This window comes from Pan troglodytes, chromosome 6, assembly GCF_028858775.2.
Source record: "Pan troglodytes isolate AG18354 chromosome 6, NHGRI_mPanTro3-v2.0_pri, whole genome shotgun sequence".
Classification (NCBI taxonomy): domain Eukaryota; kingdom Metazoa; phylum Chordata; class Mammalia; order Primates; family Hominidae; genus Pan; species Pan troglodytes.
The window spans coordinates 61,819,414-61,837,266 of NC_072404.2; the positions used below are offsets into that span (position 1 = coordinate 61,819,414).

The 17,853-nt window shown below is 46.5% G+C and overlaps 1 protein-coding gene across 9 annotated transcripts in view; it reads right to left on the reverse strand.

Moving 5' to 3' along the window:
* The window catches only part of PSPH (phosphoserine phosphatase), a 40,385-nt gene that overhangs the window by 15,707 nt on the left and 6,825 nt on the right, over positions 1-17,853 (reverse strand). For 2 of the 9 annotated variants that reach the window (XM_054687568.2, XM_063814235.1), the window contains exons 2-4: positions 12,054-12,177; positions 6,959-7,152; positions 4,908-5,033 (exon numbers count right to left, since the gene is read on the reverse strand). The gene's annotated coding sequence lies outside the window, so the exon portion shown is untranslated. Of the gene's footprint in view, positions 1-4,907; positions 5,034-6,958; positions 7,304-12,053; positions 12,178-17,853 lie in introns of those variants that run through there. The other 7 variants (XM_016957517.4, XM_063814237.1, XM_001161062.8 and 4 more) reach the window with 4 other exon arrangements.

The window sequence follows — 17,853 nt, forward strand, 5'->3', positions numbered from 1 at the left end:
TACATGCCCAGGCAGGCTCACTGTAAAGACCTTGAAGTCAGCAGGTCTATCAGCAGAGCAGCAGCACTTACTGTAGTGCAAGTCCACTAAGAATGGAGAATGAACCATAGGTGAGTGAAGAGGAAGCCAGAAACAGACAAATGGTGTAAGAGGAGCTAAAATGAGATAAGTGGGATAAGCTAAAGAACTTTTTAAGAAGGTACATGAGAAGGCCGGGCGCGGTGGCTCATGCCTGTAATCCCCCACTTTGGGAGGCTGAAGCGGGTGGATCACCTGAGGTCGGGAGTTCGAGACCAGCGTGACCAACATGGTGAAACCCCGTCTCTACTAAAAATACAAAATTAGCTGGGCATGGTGCCACATGCCTGTCATCCCAGCTACTCAGGAGGCTGAGGCAAGAGAATCGCTTGAACCCGGGAGGCAGAAGCTGCGGCGAGCCGAGATTGCGCTATTGCACTCCAGCCTGGGCAACAAGAGCGAAACTCTGTCTCAAAAACAAAACAAAAAAAAAGAAGATGCATGAGGCAACATAACATAACTAAGAATGGGCAATGCTCCTGAGAATGACTGATGGGCACCAGAATCTCAAAGCCAGTCCCCAGGGACCCTGACACAAGACCCAAAGAGGAATGCATAATGCATGGGTGCCATCTTCAAGAGGTTTCCAGGCTTGTCGAAATGATTAGACAAATAATTACTGGCCATGTTTGAAAAACCAGTTACTTTGGCTGGGAGCGGTGGCTCACACCTGTAATCCCAGCACTTTGGGAGGCCAAGGCAGGCGAATCACAAGGTCAGGAGTTCGAGACCACCCTGGCCAAAAGTACAAAAATTAGTCAGGTGCCTGTAATCCCAGCTACTCAGGATGCTGAGGCAGGGGAATTGCTTGAACACGGGAGGTGGAGGTTGCAGTGAGCCGAGATCCCACCACTGCACTCCAGCCTGGACGACAAGAGCAAGACTCCATCTCAAAAAAAAAAAAAAAAAAAAAAGGCAAACCAGGTACTTGAACCTCTTTCCAACCACTGACACTAGCAATAGTTTCAATGAGATTGGCCGAGTGCAGTGGCTCACACTTGTAATAATCCCAGCACTTTGGGAGGCTAAGACAGCAGGATCACTTGAGCCCAGGAGTTTGAGATCAGTTCTTGAGAACACAGTAAGATTCTTTCTCTAAAAAAAAAAAAAAAAAAAAAAAAAAAAGTGGGGCATGGTGGTGCATGCCTGTGGTCCCAGATAGTCAAGAGCCTGTGGTGGGAGGATGGCTTGAGTCCAGGAGTTCAAGGGTGCAGTGAGGCCACAGCACTCCAGCCTGGGTGACAGAGTGAGACCCTGTCTCAAAAAAAAAAATGCAAGACCATCAGCCTTGAGTTTGAAAGGAAAGGTACATTTCCTCCACTAGAAGTGAGAACTGATTTACACATCCCCAGCTGAACATTAGGCCTGACTTACAGCTCAGAATTGTTGACACCTGCCTCCTGGGTTGTAATGTGGTCCCAAGGAGAAAACAGAATATTTTTGGCTTTTTTTAGAGACAAGGTCTCACTCTGTTGCCCACACTGGAGTGCCAATGGTATAATCATAGCTCTCTGTGGCCTCAACCTCCTAGGTGAAGTGATCCTCCTGCCTCAGCCTCCTGAGTAGCAGAGACCACAGGCACGCACCACCACACCCAGCTAAGTTACTATTATTATTATTTTTGTAGAGATGAGGTCTCACTATGTTACCCAGGCTGGTCTTGAATTCCTGGCCTCAAATGATCCTCCCATCTCAGCCTCCCAAAGTGCTGGGATTATAAGTGTAAGCCACCGTGCTGGCCAAAATAGAATGTTAGAGACTCACTTTACATTGAATTTACTTGGAAGGCTGATTCTTTTTCCACACCCTCCCTAGGAGACTGAGCTGGATTTTAGGACCTTAACTCTGCCCATGAAATGGTCAGGCCAGGGGAGATGGCCTTCACCCATTGGGTTACAGGAGTATCAACTCCCTCCCTGCTTGATTGGGCAGCAGAGCAAACTCGGCCACAGCTCCTTTTAGCTCTTCCCATCCTGCTCTGCAAAATGGTGTACCTCCCTGTACACTTTTGATTTCCTCCTTCTTAATTTTTATTTTTACTTTTTTTGAGATGGGGTCTCACTCTGCCGCCCAGGATGGAGTGCAGTGATGTGATCTTGGCTCACTGCAACCTCCGCCTCCCGGGTTCAAGCGATTCTCCTGCCTCCTGAGTAGCTGGAATTACAGGCGCCTGCCACCACGCCTGGCTAATTCTTCTGTATTTTTAGTAGAGATGGGGTTTCACCATATTGGCCAGGCTGGTCTCAAACTCCTGACCTCAAGTGATTCACCTGCCTCGGCCTCCCAAAGTGCTGGGATGACAGGTGTGAGCCACCAAGCCTGGCCAATTTCCTCCTCTTTTCATTGTCTCCACCAGGAGTGACTCACAATCTATGCGTATTTAAAATTCTCGTGGCTATAGGGGAAAAAAGTCTGCTGAGTAAGGTCAGTTGCTTCAAAGTAAATTGTGTACATTAGAATTCCACACACAGAAAAATCATTGCCAGAGAATGGACTCTGGATTCTTCGTATTTGGCTCTAACAGGGAGGGAGAGGGCAGGGCCAGGGTAGAAGACATGCCGGTGGGAAGGTCTATTCTCAGATTCTCAGACACAGCAGCTCCCAGGTCCCATCCGGACCACTGCCTTCTGCAGCTCAGAACAGAACTTCTGCCTGGCTGGCCCCAGCTAGTTCATCTCTTGGCAAGCAAAGGACCAACTGATTAAAAAAAAAAAAAAAAAAAGCCACTGCTGACAAGGCCTTCTCATCCCTAGTTCCAAAGTACAAAAGCAAGCTTTCCTGCAGGGCCAGCCTTCAGAGGTCTGATTTTGGATAAGAGGAAAAATCTCCTTGCCCAAAGAAATGCTTTCCCAACTTCTCAATCTCTGTATCTTTCAAGAGGCTTCTAAGATCACCTTACTTCCTTCACCTTGTTAGGACTGACCTCTTATCTTCACCTGTGTAAGAAAAAATAAAAGCCTGTACAGAGTTGTGAAGGTCACGCATAGTTGCGAGAACCAAGCTTATTTGCTTTGGTAGTAGGGATAAATTTGTTCAGGTCCCCGGGCATTGAAAGAGTACAAAGTATAGCCGGGCGTGGTGGCACGTGTGTGTAGTTCCAGCTACTGGGGAGGCTGAGGCAGGAGAATTGCTTGGACCTGGGAGGCAGAGGTTGCAGTGAGCCGAGATTGTGCCACACTGCAGTCTAACCTGGGCGACAGAGCGAGACTCCATCTCAAAAAAAAAAAAAGGAAAAAAAAAAAGAGTACACAGTAGATTCTGAAAAGGTTCTGAATCAGAGGAGAGTCAAAGAGGTTCCCTGTAACAAGGGCTGGGATCCCCAGCACATGCACTTACACTGTATTTTATTTTATCTTTTGTTTAGAGATGGAGTCCTGCTCTGTCACTCAGGCTGGAGTGCAGTGGTATGATTTTGGCTCACTGCAATCTCTGCTTCCCGGGTTCAAGTGATTCTCATGCCTCAGCCTCCCGAATAGCTGGGATCAGAAGTGTGCGCCACCACACCCAGGTAATTTTTGTATTTTTAGTGGAGATGGGGTTTCACCATGTTGGACAGGCTAGTCTTGAACTCCTGACCTCAGGAGTTCTGCTCACCTCGGCCTCCCAAAGTGCTGGGAGCTCACCTCTGCCTCCCAAAGTGTGAGCCACCATGCCCGGCCTAAAAAAAAAAGCCAGCACAGCCATAAAAAAGAATGAAAACATGTCCTTTGCTGCAACACAGATGCAGCTGGAGGCCGTTATCCTAAGTGAATTAGCGCAGGAACAGAAAACCAAATACCACATGTTCTCACTTATAAGTGGGAGCTAAACTGGGTACATGAGGATACAAAGACGGGAAAAACACACAGTGATGGCCAGGTGCGGTGGCTCACACCTGTAATCCCAGCACTTTGGGAGGCCAAGGCGGGCAACTCACTTGAGATCAAGAGTTCAAGACCAGCCTGGCCAACATGGTGAAATGCTGTCCCTATTAAATATACAAAAATTAGCCAGGCATGGTGGTGGGCACCTGTAATCCCAGCTACTCAGGAGGCTGAGGCAGGAGAATCACTTGAACCTTGGAGGTGGAGGTTGCAGTGAGCCGAGATCACACCATTGTACTCCAGCCTGGGTGACAGAGCGAGACTCTGTGAAAACAAAAAACAACAACAACAAAAAACTGAGGACTACAAGAAGGCAGGGGAAGGAGGGCAAGGACTGAGAAACTACCTACTGGGTACTGCACTCAAACCCTGGGTGATGGGATCAATTGTACCCCAAACTTCAGCATCATGTGATATACCCATGTAACAAACCTGCACATGTACTCCTTAAAGCTAAAATAAAGTTGAAATGATATGTAATATAACCAGCTATTCTGGGAAGCTGAGATCTTCTGCATGCCACATAGTTGACATCAATTTTTAAAATTCAGGTGAGGAGTAAACTGCTGGCCGGGTGCAGTGGCTCACGCCTGTAATCCCAGTACTTTGGGAGGCCGAGGTGGATGGATGACCTGAGGTCAGGAGTTCGAGACCAGCCTGGCTAACATGGCAAAACCCTGTCTCTACTAAACATACAAAAATTAGCCAGGTATGGTGGCCCACACCTGTAATCCCAACTACTCAGGAGGCTGAGACAGGAGATATCACTTGAACCCCGGAGGTGGAGGTTGCAGTAAGCCAAGATTGCGCCACTGCACTCCAGCCTAGGCGACAAAGCAAGACTCTGTCTCAAAAAAGAGTAAACTGCTAGCAGATAGACAAACGTGTAACAGTTCAATGCATTAAAAACATTACAATGACAGCAAAAAACCAAAACAAAACCAAGAAAAGGCAAATCAGACTCACGTTTCTCAAGTGCTAGATTTCTAGGAGACGACACTCTTCTGTTCCTTCCCTAGATAAAAACGCAGCACAAAGTTCTGTCTACAGATTTCCTCAAGAAAGACCTGTGGATTCTGCAAGAGCAAGAGCCTAGAAAGAGAGAATGAGGAAATGAACATCGAAGTCCACACACAAAACAGGAAAGAGGGAGACTGGCTTCACTCTCTCTCCTGGCGGGACTGGCACAAAAATGGGTCAGAGGCAAAATTTCCTAAGACTGCTTCCTCTGGGAAATGCTTTACTCCTACCCCCCTTCAAGCACTGTAGAGTCAACATACTCTTCTATGGCTTCAATTCTGCAAGGTTCAGGTCTGATAGGAAATCATGTGCACCTGATTAGCAGGGTGCAAAGACAAGGGAGAGGGAAAGAGAATCTCTTAGGAGAACTAAATGCAGAGACAAGGAAGCAGACTTGGGAGGGCATGATGGCTCACACCTGTAATCCCAGCACTTTGGGAGGCTAAGGCGGGCGGATCACGAGGTCAGGAGATCAGGACCATCCTGGCTAACATGGCGAAACCACGTCTCTACCAAAAATACAAAAAAAATTTAGCCAGGCGTGCTACTGGGCACCTGTAGTCCCAGCTACTCGGGAGGCTGAGGCAGGAGAATGGCATGAACCCAGGAGGCAGAGCTTGCAGTGAGCTGAGATCGTGCCACTGCACTTCAGCCTGGGTGACAGAGCGAGACTCCGTCTCAAAAAAAAAAAAAAAGGCCGGGCATGGGGACTCACACCTGTAATCCCAGCACTTCAGGAGGCCGAGGAGGGAGGACTGCTTGAGCCCAGGAGTTCAAGATAAGCCTGGGCAACATAATGAAATGCCATCTCCACAAAAAATAAAATAAATGAGCCAGGCATGGTGGTGCGTATTTGTAGTCCCAGCTACTTGGGAGGCTGAGGCAGGAGTTTGGGCTCAGGAGTTTGAGATTCCAATGAGCTATGATTGCACCGCTGCACTCTAGCCTGGGTGACCAAGTGAGACCCTGTCTCTTAAAAAAAAAAAAAAAGAAAAGAAGGAAGGAAAGGAGGGTAGGTATCAGGCATATATTAAATCATTTGAAAATTTTAAAAGTCCTGACTACTTTGTTTCACCGACATGAAAGTGACAGGGCTATATGGTCATGATATTGAAAACCTACCCGGCACGGTAATACAGAAATCTTGGATTTTATTATTTTCCTCCCTGATCCTCATTCCAATATCAGTCATCAAATATTTAAAAAGTAATAATATGCAAATCATACATAAATAAAATATAGTGACCAGGTACAGTGGTCATGCCTGTAATCCCAGTACTTTGGGAGGCAGAGGTGGAGGCGGGTGGATCGCTTGAGGCCAGGAGTTTGAGACCAGCCTGGCTAACATGGTGAAGCCCTGTCTCTACTAAAAATAAAAAAATTAAAAAATTAGTTAGGCATGATGGTGGGCACCCAGATACTCAGGAGGCTGAGGCAGGAGAATCCCTTGAACCCTGTAGGCAGAGGTTGAAGTGAGCCGAGATCACACCACTGCACTCCAGCCTGGGCGACAGAACGAGACTCTGTCTGAAAATAAATAAATAAATAAATAAAAATAAAAAAAAGAAAAGAAAATATAATAAATATATTTAATGAATGAAAGCATGATTTATTTAATTCCCAACTTAGGGCAGTATCGTTATAACAATGTATCTGGTAAGTACTTATTTTAAAATTCTAATTCTAATGGGAAAGAAGACAAAGTCGGACACTTCAACTCTGAGTTTGGGGATTGTTCCAATCTTGCACTAAGGGTGCTCCTGTGTAGGATTGCATCATTCATTCATGCTGTTTGGCAACAGGCAGCTGCTGTAAGATTAGACAAGTGAAGCTACCCAAAAAATTAATCAATGAAAAGAAAGCCTGGAGATTTTAGGAAATGATCTGCCTACGCGATTAAGAAGAAATGTAGACTCAGAGAGGAAGCCTGGAAGAGGAAAAGGAAAGTCGGCAAAATCTGAAAGTTGGGCGCAGGGAAGGCACAAGCCGGGACTTACCCTGTGTCCTGGGCCTCCGGGGCTCCTGCGGCTGCAACCTTCCGGCTGCAGGGGGCCAGCGCCGGCTCCGACGCTCGGGCGAGCAGTTCCCAGGGAGGTGAGCTGTGCAGACCCAGGGCCTCCACCGAACGCTCTCTTGAGATCTGCTGATAAGCGGGGTGGCTTCTGATGAGTTCTGCAAGTGCTTCTGTAAACTGGAGACACCAGATCTCTCTGCTCTGCAAAGCCGGGCTGGGAGGACGATTTGGCCCCGCCCCAGGGGAGGGGCTCCCTGAACCAGCCCCCTCCTCCTCCGGGGGCTCAGCCCCTGCAGTCTGAGAGGTGCACGGTGCCTGTGGCACCTCCGCTTTGCAGAGGAAAAGAGCTCCCGGACCTTCAGAAGCTGCTCCGCGCTGCCGCCACCACCACTTAGGATAAGGATAGGTGAGGGAAGCAAGGCACTGCTGCACTGATTTAGCAATTAGTGAAATCTCCGTCGGGGGGCCTCTTTTGAAATCCACGTTTGGCATTATACGCTTGCAGCAGTGTAGGTCCCAAAAGAACTTCAAAGACTACTTATATATATATATATATATATATTTTTTTTTTTTTTAGACGGAGTCTCGCTCTGTCGCCTGGGCTGGAGTGCAGTGGCACGATCTCGGCTCACTGCAAGCTCCGCCTCCTGGATTCACGGTATTCTCCTGCCTCAGCCACCCAAGTAGCCGGACTACAGGCGCCCGCCACCACGCCTGGCTAATTTTTTGTATTTTTTAATAGAGACGGGGTTTCACCGTGTTAGCCAGGATGGTCTCGATTTCCTGACCTCGTGATCCGCCCGCCTTGGCCTCCCAAAGTGCTGGGATTACAGGCGTGAGCCACCACGCCCGGCCAAGACTACTTATATTCTTAATTAAAATGCAACCATGAGTAACAAAATGAGAGTCTTTGCACCTTACTTTTATTTTTAATTTTTATTTATGTTTTTAAATAGAGATGGGGGGGGGTCCTCACTGTGTTTCCCAGGCTGGGCTCAAACACCTGGGCTCAAGCGATCCTTCCTCCTTGGCCTCCCAAAGTGTTGGGATTACAGATGTGAGATACCGCGCCCGGCCTATTTCTTTTTAAAAATCTTCTGGCCAGGCGCGGTGGCTCAAGCATGTAATCCCAGCACTTTGGGAGGCTGAGGCAAGCGGATCACCTGAGGTCAGGAGTTCGAGACCAGCCTGGCCAACATGGCAAAACTCCATCTCCAGCAAAAATGCAAAACTCCATCTCCAGCAAAATACAAAAATTAGCGGGGCATGGTGGTGCATGCCTGTAGTCCCGGCTACTTGGTAGGCTGAGGCAGGAGAATTGCTTGAACCCGGGTGGGGGGAGGAGGTTGCAGTGAACCAAGATCGTGCCACTGCACTACAGCCTGAGCAACAGAGTGAAACTCCGTTTAAAAAAAAAATTATTCCATGTGTCACTTGCCCAGATCCTTGTATGTTAACTACAACAAATAAGGGGTGTTTCCCCCAAACATTTACCACTGGAGTTAGCTGGCTGGAGCTGGGCATTGAGATCCACTCAAAAACACAACCTGAAACCTCAAAGGCTGACAGTCTGCACTCCAGGCTCACTCTAAGATGCTCACCCACGCAGAGGATGCAATCCCTGGGGCAGGACACTTGGTCACAGCATCTCTACCCTTAGCTACAGGACCCTCCCCACCAAAACACAATTTTTTTTTCCCCCGAGACTGAGTCTCACTCTGTTGCCCAGGCTGGAGTGCAGTGGTGCTATCTCAGCTCATTGCAACCTCCGCCTCCTGGGTTCAAGCGATTCTCCTGCCTCAACCTCCCCAGTAGCTGGGATTACAAGCGCACACTACCGTGCCCAGCTAATTTTTGTATTTTTAGTAGAGATGGGGTTTCACCATGTTGGCCAGGCTGGTCTCAAACTCCTGACCTCAAATGATCTGCCCACCTCGGCCTCCCAAAGTGCTGGGATTACAGGCATGAGCCACCACGCCCAGCCTGCAGTAGTTTTTTAAAAAGCATAATAGGCCGGGCACCTTGGCTCACGCCTGCAATCTCAGCACTTTGGGAGGCCGAGGTGGGTGTATCATCTGAGGCCAGGAGTTCAAGACTAGCCTGGCCAACAAGTTGAAACTCCATCTCTACTACAAATATAAACATTAGCCTGGCATGGTGGTGCATGGATAATCCCAGCTACTCGGGAGGCTGAGGCAGAAGAATCGTTTGAACCTGGGAGGCAGAGGTTGCAGTGAGCCGAGATCATGCCACTGCACTCCAGCCTGGGCAACAGAGCGAGAATCCATCTCAAAAAAAACCACAAATAAACAAATAAAAAGCATAATAAAAGAAACAAAATGTTAAACACCAAATGTTTGTATCTAAGTGTAAGTGGTAACAGAATTTATTTTGAGGTGAAAAGAAACTCAAGTAAGTAAATGTGGAAGGCTAGAAGAGTTAACTTATGCTATTATTTGTATTTCATAAATGTTTAATATTAAGTATTCTTTAAAATATTAAATATTCTTAAAAATTTCAGATAAAATATTTATATTTACTAAAATCTGGCTGGGTGTGGTGGTGCATGCCTATAGTCCCAGCTACTTGGGAGGCTGAGGTGGGAGGATCATTTGAGCCCAGGATTTCGAGGTTACAGTGAGCCGTGATCATGCCACTGTACTCCAGTCTGGGTAACAGAGCAAGCCCTTGTCTCTGAAAAATTAATTAATTAATTAATTAAAATCTGCCACCTCTTCATGGTCCTGGAATCCACCTCACATTCACACCTATATTGATACTTGTGAGCATGAGATGGCTGTATTGTAGACATTGTTTTGCTAGAGCACATCACATTAAAAATATATATATAGTTGCCTAGAAGACACTAATGAGTGGTCACATACAAGTGTAACAACCAGGAGGTAATCTTGCCAGACAAGGCAAAACTGTGAAACAGATTAAAATATGCTTCATCAGGCCGGGCACAGTGGCTCATGCCTGTAATCCCAGCACTTAGGGAGGCTGAGGCGGGAGGATCACCTGAGGTCAGGAGTTCGAGACCAGCCTGGCCAACATGGCGAAACCCCATCTCAACTAAAAATACAAAAAGTAGCCAGGCCTGATGGCAGGCGCCTGTAATCTCAGCTACTGAGGAGGCTGAAGCAGGAGAATCACTTGAACCCGGGAGGCAGAGGTTGCAGTGAACCGAGATTACACCACTGCACTCCAGCCTGTGTGACAAAGCCAGACTCTGTCTCAAAAAAAAAAAAAAAGCTTCATTGCTGTTCTTAGTGGAATGATAGGACATGTGAACCAAATACAATACAGCATAATGAAGACAAAGGCATAATTACTGGAATAATAGCACATAAGAACCAAATACAATACAGCATAATGAAGGTGTAATAAAAATATTAGCAAATTGTTTTGCAAAGTTTTAATCACAATTGGTTAGTCAAAAGTAATACAGGTCATACTACTGTTCCGGAAAGGTTTTCTTTCCTTTTTTTTTTTTTTTTTCTTTTGAGGCAGGGTCTCACTGTAACCCAGGCTGGAGTGCAGTGGCACGACCATAGCTCACTGAAGCTTCGAACTCCTGGGCTCAAGCAATCTTCCTGCCTCAGCCTTCCGAGTAGGTTGGACCACAGGTGTGTGCCACCACACCAGGCTGGTTTTTATGTTTAGTAGAGTCTGGGTCTCATTGGTCTCCAACTCCTGGGCTCAAGCCCAAGTGTGATCCACTTTACCCAGCTCTGAAAGGTTTTCTATAGATCACATTTTTGTAAGCTAACAAATTTTTTTTTTTTTGAGATGGAGTCTTGCTCTCTCACCCAGGCTGGAGTGCAGTAGCGTGATCTTGGCTCTCTGCAACCTCTGCCTCCTGGGTTCAAGTGATTCTCCTGCCTCAGCCTCCCAAGTAGGTGGGATTACAAGCATGCACCACCATGCCCGGCTAATTTTTGTATTTTTAGTACAGACGGGGTTTCACCATGTTGGATAGGCTGGTCTTGAACCCCTGGCCTCAGGTGATCCACTCGCCTTGGCCTCCCAAAGTGCTGGGATTACAAGAGTGAGCCACCGTGCCCAGCCACAAATTTTCTCATGGCTAATTATGTTAGAATCATATACTCTTTTTATAAGTCATTCAGTGCTAATAGCCTTCTAAAGTATAGTAAATTGGAACAAGCCCTCCGGAAAACAATATGGTGTTTTTCAGTAACATTGAACACATGCGGCCAGGTGCGGTGGCTCACACCTGTAATCCCAGCACTTTGGGAGGCCGAGGAGGGCAGATCACAAAGTCAGGAGATGGAAACCATCCTGGCTAACACGGTGAAACCCCGTCTCTACTAAAAATACAAAAAATACAAAAAAAAAAAAAAAAAAAAAATTAGCCGGGCGTAGTGGTGGGCGCCTACAGTCCCAGCTACTTGGGAGGCTGAGGGAGGAGAATGGCATGAACCCAAGAGGCGGAGCTTGCAGTGAGCGGAGATCGCGCCACTGCTCTCCAGCCTGGGCGATAAAGCGAGACTCCGTCTAAAAAACAAACAGACAAAAAACACTGAACACGTGCAATTTCTATGACCCAGCAATCCCACCTGAGGAAGACACTCAGGAGAAACTTGCATGAGTAAGCTGGGTGTGGTGCCTCATGCTTCTAATCCTAGCACTTTGGGAGGCCTAGGTGGGAGGATCGCTTGAGCCCAGGAGTTCAAGACCACCCTGGGCAACATATTAAGACCCAATCTGTACAAAAAATAAACAAAATTAGCTGGACGTGCACACACCTCGAGGCACACACCTCGAATCCCAGGTACTTGGGAGGCTGAGGTGGGAGGATGGCTTGAGCCTGGGAGGTTGAGGCTGTGCTAAGATCACGCCACTGCACTCCAGCCTGGGTGACAGTGAGACTCCGCCCCCCAAAAAAAAGAAAAAAATGAGGCTGGGTGCAGTGGCTCACACCTGTAATCACAGCACTTTGAGAGGCTGAGGCGGGCAGATCACCTGAGGTCAGGAGTTCAAGACCAGACTGACCAACATGGAGAAACCCCGTCTCCACTAAAAATACAAAATTAGCTGGGTGTAGTGGTGCATACCTGTAATCCTAGTTACTCAGGAGGCCAAGGCAAGATAATCGCTTGAACCCGGGAGGCGGAACCCGGGAGGCGGAGACCTGTGATCATGCCATTGCATACCCGCCCGGGCAACAAGAACAAAACTCTGTCTCAAAAAAAAAAGACACATATATAAGAATTCTCACAGCAGTACTGTGAACATTCTCAGTTACTGTGATGCTCCAATAGCCACTGGAAACTTTAAAAAGAGACTATCATTTAATGTCATAAATGATAATTTACAACATAAAATTCAGGACAGTAGTTACTTCTGAAAGTAAGAAAGGAAATGAGATTGAGAAAAGGTATGTAGTTAATCAATGATATTATAATAATTTTCCTTTAAGTAGGATGGTAGGTATATGGATGCTTTTTATATCTGTGTGTATAAAATATTTGCTAACAATTGTAATATTTCTTATCAATACGTTAAATACCAATACATTGCTGGCCGGGCACGGTGGCTCACACCTGTAATCCCAGCACTTTGGGAGGCCAAGGCAGGCAGATCACGATGTCAGGAGATTGAGACCATCCTGGACAACATGGTGAAAGCCCATCTCTACTAAAATACAAAAAATTAGCTGGGCATGGTAGTACGTGCCTGTAGTCCCACCTACTTGGGAGGCTGAAGCAGGGGAATCGCTTGAACCCAGGAAGTGGAGGTTGCAGTAAGCCGAGATTGCACCACTGCACTCCACCCTGGTGACAGAGAAAGACTCTGTCTCAAAAAAAAAAAAAAAATTAAAAAAAAAAACCAATATATGGCTGGGCGCAGTAGCTCACGCCTGTAATCCCAGAACTTTGGGAGGCCGAGGTGGGCGGATCACGAGGTCAGGAGATCGAGACCATCCTCGCTAACATGGTGAAACCCCGTATCTACTAAAAATACAAAAAAATTAGCTGGGCATGGTGGTGGGCGCCTGTAGTCCCAGCTACTTGGGAGGCTGAGGCAGGAGAATGGCGTGAACCTGGGAGGCAGAGCTTGCAGTGAGCTGAGATCGTGCCACTGCACTCCAGCCTGGGTGACAGAGCAAGACTCCATCAAAAAAAAAAAAAAAAAACCAATACATTAAAATAATATAAATGTCTTGAAAGAACACAGTGAACACAGTTTGAAATGTGATTTAATATAAACATTGGCATTCAAAATAAGTCATGCCATGGAAATATGCCCATGATATGTTCACATGAATAAAGGAAGTTGCAGAACGTATATATCGTTTGAGCCATTTTTGAACAAAGAAATCTCTATGTGTGTCTATATCCAGGTATGATATATGGTTATATATCTATGTCTATATATCTATATAAAAAAGGAAACATTATTCATTTATTTATTTACTTATTTATTTTTATTTTTTTGGGACAGGGTCTGGCTCTGTCTCTGTCCAGGCTGGAGTTTCGTGGTGTAATCTCAACACACTACAATCTCTGCCTTCTGGGTTCAAGCGATGGGATTTTCGTGTGAGCTATTTTTAATCTTATAATGGAAAAAGTGGGAGAAATTTATATTACTAAGCGATATGATTATAGTATAAGAACTGTGGCAATATTTGACTGAATTGTCCCCTTCCTCCTCCTAGAAATTATGCAAAGTGATAGGGAGATATGGTGGCGAGGGGGGGAATGAGGCAGAAATCCCATATTCAACAAAACTAGAAGACAAAAAGTCACTGGAAACTCCAAGACCTGCACAAGGGCTACCAAAGTTACATGGGAAGAGGCACATGCAGATCCCAGAAAACACCAGCAAAAACAGACTCTCTGAAGATGAGCTGTTCATGCCACAGTGCAAAAATGTGTTGTTTGAAACAAGCAGAGCAGAGCAGGGATACAAAGAACTGAGGGCAAGCCTCAATCAAGCAGAAAGGGAGTGGAAACCCTTGTAACCCAAGGGGTAAAGGGCATCTCTCCTGGCCTGAACATCTTATGGGCAGAGTTAAGGTCCCAACACCCAGCTCACCCTCCTAGGAAGGGCGTGGGAAAACAATCAGTCTTCCAAGTAAATTCAGTGTGTGTCTCCAACATTCTGTTTTGGCCAGCACAGAAGCTCACGCCTGTAATCCAAACACTTTGGGAGGCCAAGGCGAGAGGATTGCTTGAGCCCAGGAATGCAAGACCAGCTTGATTATCATAGCAAGACTCTATCTCTCTCTCTCTTTTTTTTTTTTTTTTTTTTTTTTTTTGAGACGGAGTCTCGCTCTGTGGCCCAGGCTGGAGTGCAGTGGCACAATCTCAGCTCACTGCAACCTCTGCCTCCCAGGTTCAAGCGATTCTTCTGCCTCAGCCTCCCAAATAGCTGGGACCACAGGTGCCTGCCACCATGCCCAGCTAATTTTTGTATTTTTAGTAGAGATGGGGTTTCACCATGTTGGCCAGGATGGTCTCGATCTCTTGACCTTGTGATCTGCCCGCCTAGGCCTCCCGAAGTGCTGGGATTACAGGCATGAGCCACCTAGTCTGGCCTGGAGACAAGGTCTTTAAAGAGGTGATTATGTTAAAATGAGGTGTTCAGAGTGAGCCCTAATCTAATGTGACCGGTGTCCTTGTAAGAAGAGAAAATTTGGACATGGAGAGACATCAGAAACATGTGAGTGCGCCGGGCACGGTGGCTCACACTTGTAATCCCAGCACTTTGGGAGGCCGAGGTGGGCAGATCACTTGAGGCCAGGAGTTCAAGACCAGCTGGGGCAACATGGCAAAACCCTGTCTCTAATAAAAATACAAAAATTAGCCCGGTGTGGTAGTGCATGCCTGCAATCCCAGCTATTCGTGAGGCTGAGGCAGGAGAACTGCTTGAACTGGGAGGCAGAGGTTGCAGTCAGCTGAGATTGTGCCACTGGCACTCCAGCCTGGGCAACAGAGCGAGACTCTGTCTCAAAAAAAAAAAGATCTGGGCCGGGCGCAGTGGCTCATGCCTGTAATCCCAGCACTTTGGGTGGCCGAGGCTGGTGGATCACCTGAGGTCAGGAGTTCGAGACCAGCCTGGCCAACAGGGTGAAACCTCGTCTCTACTAAAACAACAAAAATTAGCAGGGTGTGGTGTCGTGCACCTGTAATCCCAGCTACTTGGGAGGCTGAAGCAGGAGAATCGCTTGAATCCGGGAGGCGGAGGTTTACAGTGAGCCAAGATCCCTGCACTCCAGCCTGGGCGACAGAGCGAGATTCTGTCTCAAAAAAAAAAAAAAACTGTCTGAAAAAAAACTTAATGAATTATTTCCAAGAAGGACAAACAAAAATACAAATATAGAGATTCATGGAAAAGATGACAAAATAAGGCAAGACAAAACTGACAAAATCCAGGAAAGAAGCAGAAGGGAGCTGGGCACAGTGACTCACACCTGTAATCTCAGCAATCTGGGAGGCCAAAGCAGAAGGACTGCTTGAGGCCAGGAGTTCAAGACCAGCACAGGCAACAAACTGAAGCACTGTCTCTACAAAACATCAAAAAATTATCCAGGTGTGGTGACGAGTGCTTGTGGTCCCAGCTACACAGGAGGCTGAGGCAGGAGGAAAGCTTGAGCCCAGGAGGTTGAGGCTGCAGTGAGACATGTTCGTGCCACTGCACTCCAGCTTGGGCAACAGAGTGGGACCCTGTCTCAGAAGGAAAAAAAAAAAAAGGATGTAGAAGGAAAACACATAACTATCACACTGGGCATGGTGGCACATGCCTATAATGCCAACTACTCAGGAGGCTGAGGCAGGAGGATCACTTGAGCCTAGGCGTTCAGATCCAACCTAGGAAACATATTGAGACACCATCTCCAAAAAACAGGTAAAATAACCATCACAGAAGTGAATATGAAGCTAAAAAGAGGAAAAATAAAAGTGGACACTAGGAAAAATATATTAACCAATATGGATGATAAAAATGAGAAAAGCAAATAATATAAACAAAAGGAATTAAATGAAATTAGAGAAAAAATGATAGTTGGCGGGGTGCAGTGGCTCACGCTTGTAATCCCAGCACTTTGGGAGGCCAAGGTTGGTGGATCACCTGAGGTCGGGAGTTCAAGACCAGCCTGGCCAACATGGTGAAACCTGTCTCTACTAAAAATACAAAAATTAGAATTTGCGAGGCGAGGTGGTGCACACCTGTAATCCCAGCTAGGAGGCTGCGGCATGAAAATTGCTTGAACTTGGGAAGGGGAGGTTGCAGTGAGCTGAGATGGCACCATTGCACTCCAGCCTGGGCGATAGAGTGAGACTCTATCTCAAAAAAAAAAGACAGCTGTAGAGGACAGACCAAAGAGAGCCAACATGCACAATTGAAATTTTCAACGAAGATAACCCAAACATTAGAACAAATAAGTATTTAACTGGGTGTGGTGACTTGAACCTGTAGTCCCAGCTACTAGGTAGGCTGAGGTAGGAGGATCACATGAGGCCAGGAGTTCAAGGCTAGCCTCAGCAACAGAGTAAGACCCCATATCTCTAAAAATAAATAAATAAATAAATAAATAAATAAATACATATTTAAAGATATAGAGGCTGGGCGTGGTGGCTCATGCCTGTAATCCTAGCACTTTGGGAGGCCAAAGTAGGAGGATCACTGGAGGTCAGGAGTTCGAGACCAGCCTGGGCAACATGAGACCCACCACCCCCCCGCCCACCCCAACCCCTGTCTCTACAATAAAACAAAAAAAATTCACTGGGCGTGGTGGCACACACCTGTTGGGAGGCTAAGGTGGGAGGATAGCTTGAGCCCCAGGGTGGAAGCTGCAGTGAGCTGTGATCATGCCACTGCACTCCAGCCTGAGCAACAGAGCAAGACCCTGTCTCAAAAAAACAAATGAATAAAGTTATGAGCCAGCGATTTTTTTGTTTTAAAACAAGCCAAGCCATCATTCACACACAAAGGCTACAAACGATAGTTTTGAACATACAGGAATTCTGGGGATATTTTTCCCATGAGAATATTTTTCTTTTTTTTGAGATGGAGTTTCATCTTGTTGCCCAGGCTGAAGTGCAACGGCGCGATCTTGGTGCACCGCAACTTTTCGCCTCGTAGGTTCAAGTGATTCTCCTGCCTCAGCCTCCCGTGTAGCTGGGAATACACGCCTGGCTAATTTTGTATTTTTAGTAGAGACGGGGTTTCTCCATGTTGGTAAGGCTGGTCTTGAACTCCTGACCTCAGGTGGTCTGTCCACCTTGGCCTCACAAAGTGCTGGGATTACAGGCATGAGCCACTGTGCCTGGCCTTGCATGGGAATATTTTTCTTGAGGACACTGCTAATGAATAAACATTACTCACCAATGGATAGCAAAGGGAACTTCAGCAAAGGGACAAGCAAGAGCATTGAGTGTACATCATTGCAAAACTAAGACTAAATAAACCCAGGTTTGGGGGCGAAAAAACAGAATGTAAATGTTACCTACTCTGACAATATAGAAATGATGCAATAGAACAATTAGGAGGACAAAGATTATGGAATAAATGAAGTAGGGTGAGTTTTTGCAGGCTGTTTCATCTATAATAACCGAGAATTAAAAGATTATTTAAATCACATTTAATTAACAGTGTAAGAATAATATTAAGAAAAACAACATTGCTGGCTGAAATCAGATAATAGGTCAATCATGGTGGCTGACACCTGTAATCCCAGCACTTTGGGAGGCTGAGGCAGGAGGATCACTTGAGGCTAGCTACTTGGGAGGCTGAGGTGGGAGGATCACTTGAGCCCAGGAGTTAAAAGCTGCAGTGAGCTAATGATTGTGCTGCTACACTTTATTTAGCCTGGGTGACACAGTGAGACTGGAAAAAAAAAGGGCCAGGTGT